The following is a 3,133-nucleotide window of genomic DNA, read 5'->3' as shown; positions in this document are numbered from 1 at the left end:
CAGTCTCTATCTTTGCATATATTGGAAATCTTGATAGTAATAATCTTGGAATGAAGATTTAATGAAGTGTTTATGCAGATGTACAAATTCTAACAATAATAAAATTGTGATTTCAAGAAGTAGATCTATTATTTACTAAGCACTATTTTATCATAATCATATTGTTCAAGCATTTGAATTGGAAATTGTTGCTATGTCTAGACTACATCATTACAACCAGTAAAATGTAAATATATTTAATGAGTAAGGTTTAAGTGAACTAGCAATTTTGAATCTCATTGTAAAAAACATTATGATCAATGATATTTTGGAATATATGAGTTTTAAATATGATTATATTAATTTGTATTTTTCATGTCAGGGCAATGCAAAACATACAATTTTAATGAATGCAGGGTATTATACTGACTTCCAGAAGGTATTACATTCTACACATTCAAAATATTATGTTATGGTTTATTATTTGTTAGTCTTTTGAACTAAATGTTTTCTTTGATATATAAAGAATTAAAGGTATTAATTTTTACAATGTAATTATTATATAAAGCATTGCATCAAATATCATGTTTGTTGAAGGAGTATTTTAAGATGTAAGCCATCAAAGGAATATTTTTATGAATCCCAGTGTGGTGAGAAGCATAGAAGCTGGAAAGACAGAAATTAATAGTTAGAGTAGTTTACTACACAATTTGTGTGAAAATAAATGCAATTTTTCTTGACTGCCCAGAGAAAAATCACAGTATGAGAAATGCATGGAGAGATTTATTTCAAACTATGACACCATTTGATTTTTATGATTGGTTACTTTGATTTAAAACACAGAGAGGATTTTAAGGTAGATATTTGCATAGGTAATACATAATATGACTGGTCAAAAACTCTGATAAAAATTAAACATTGATAAGCATTTTTTTTTTCTGTGGAAGGCAAAAGAGGTTAGGTCTAACCATATTTCACTTTTTTTTATACTCTATAAAGGCAAAATTAATCAAGTGCAGTGAGGAGTAGCAAATGCCGTTTTCACCAGGTCAGGCAAACCATCAGAGACGTGAGGAGTTGGGACTAGTGAGCATGCCCTGCCTAAAATTGAAACTACTCATCCTACCAATTGCTAACTTTGAAAAATATTAAACCAGTGTTTACAGAAATATTGATTTTTTTAAGAGGAGATGGAAATCCAGATTTTTATGAGAAATACGTGAAATTTAAGATTAGTACTTATCACTTAACCACTAAATACTAAGCTTGCTAACAACCTACTAGTCATACAAATAATTACTAGGATACTCATGCATGATGACAAATTTAGGAGTTTTGTTTTCATGTTACATGTATGTTACCACATTTTTTTTAGAAAACAACCTTCACTGTAAAATTTTGTGTTGGTAATTCCACATACCCCCACCATGTTATTATCTGAAATGAAATGGAAGCTAAGAGATAGTTTGTAAGTTACCTAAGATTACAAAGCATGCAAATTACAAAGGATTTAGTAAAGTCAATATTTCTGATTTCACAGTTTAAGTTTTTCAAGTCAGATGCTCAGTTTCAGTCAAAATATCTTTGACTATGTACATATATTTATTTAAAGGAGAAGTAAAAACAGGTATGCCCCATTGTTTCTTTTCCTAATAATGTTCTCCAATAAGTGCTTCAACAAATTCATCATTATAGTTCCAAAACTATGCATGCTAGTTTGAACAAAGCAAATCATAGAAATACATTTAAGGCATACTTTATTTCTACAACCACTCATAATGTTATAGATACAAAAATTATCACAGGTTCTTTTCTTCCATGCAGCTAGAGGAGATATCAGTTTGCTGAGGAATGTGACATCCTGTCCACTTAAACCAGGCAAGGCTGCAGAAAACTGTTTTAAAAGTCAAAACACAAGTGATGAATAAATCAGGAATGGATTCTCTGAACTATCTGGCATCTGATACAGGTGTGGAAGTTGGAAACCAAAGTGATAGCTCCTCATCTGGTAGCAGCTTATTTAAAACCCAGTGTGTTACTTCACCTAAAAGAAGGCAAAAAACCCCATTACAAAATTTGTTCATTCATCTGAAAGAGTTACAGATTCATCAAGTGACTCATCTATAGAACCAAAACCGTTGACTTTAAAAGTTTTTTTGGAAAGATTTAAGAAAAAGAAACGTAGAAACAGGAAGTACAAGCCAAAATTAAGAGCAAAGGAAAGACCAGAAGGAAGAACAAACATCAGAAGGTCACAAGTAGATAAAAAAACGAATTAAAAACAAAGGACCCAGGCTCCCAGTTTTACAATCTGAAAATGAAAGAAAACCATTACCTTGGAGAAAAATTTTAGCCTTTGAGCAAGCTGTTGCAAGAGAATTTTTAAACTACATTGAAAAACTGAAGTATGAACACCACCTTAAGGAATCTTTGAAACAAATGAATGTTGGAGAAGATTTGGAAAAAGAAGATCTTCATAGTCGTAGATACAAATATTTGGATGATGGTGGATCAATTTCTCCTATTGAATAGTCTGTAACAGATGAGGAGACAGAACATCTTGAACATGAATGTGATATCAAGTTGGTAGAGGATCATAGTAAGTTCTTATTTCCCAAAGAAGATGAATGTATATTTGGAACAAGAGAATAATAGAGAAACCACTTTGCCTAAAAAGTGAGCTTCTAAGGCCAAAAATATTGGACGGAATACAGAATGCCCTGAAAAAGAGATGAACATGTGAAAGTCAAAGAACGTAACTACTACACAGAAAAAGTGACTTTTCATAGGAAGAAATGACTAAAGAAGATTAATGTGCACATAAATGTGGCAGCTTGGTGATGAAATTCTAACCATGACCTTCCCAAAGAGAAAATATAAACAACCTATGAAACTTTAAAATGAATGTAAAGAATAATATATCACACTCACACATACCACTTTAAATTGTAAAATGCTAGAGAAAGGCAATATCTCAATTCCTATATAATAAAATCCTGCTGTTGTTGTCAAGAAAAATTTATCACAACTACAAAATTAATATTACAATTACATAAATAAGCAATTGCCAAACTCACAAATATTGAGACAGATAGATGTCATGAGAGATTGTTACTCATTGATATTTAGACTCTTATGTAGTAATCTCATGAAC

General features: G+C 31.0%; 1 pseudogene across 1 annotated transcript; it reads left to right on the top strand.

The window, feature by feature from the left end:
- The first annotated feature begins 1,790 nt into the window (after positions 1-1,790).
- Positions 1,791-2,845, top strand: LOC306659031 (TATA box-binding protein-associated factor RNA polymerase I subunit D-like; annotated as a pseudogene). Its single transcript has one exon. The product of its transcript is annotated as a TATA box-binding protein-associated factor RNA polymerase I subunit D-like (transcript).
- Positions 2,846-3,133: the final 288 nt, after the last annotated feature.

Source organism: Sciurus vulgaris (assembly GCF_902686455.1).
Source record: "Sciurus vulgaris genome assembly, chromosome: 4".
NCBI lineage: Eukaryota > Metazoa > Chordata > Mammalia > Rodentia > Sciuridae > Sciurus > Sciurus vulgaris.
Note: the sequence above shows the minus strand (reverse complement) of the source record. Positions and strands in the feature narration are given on the sequence as shown.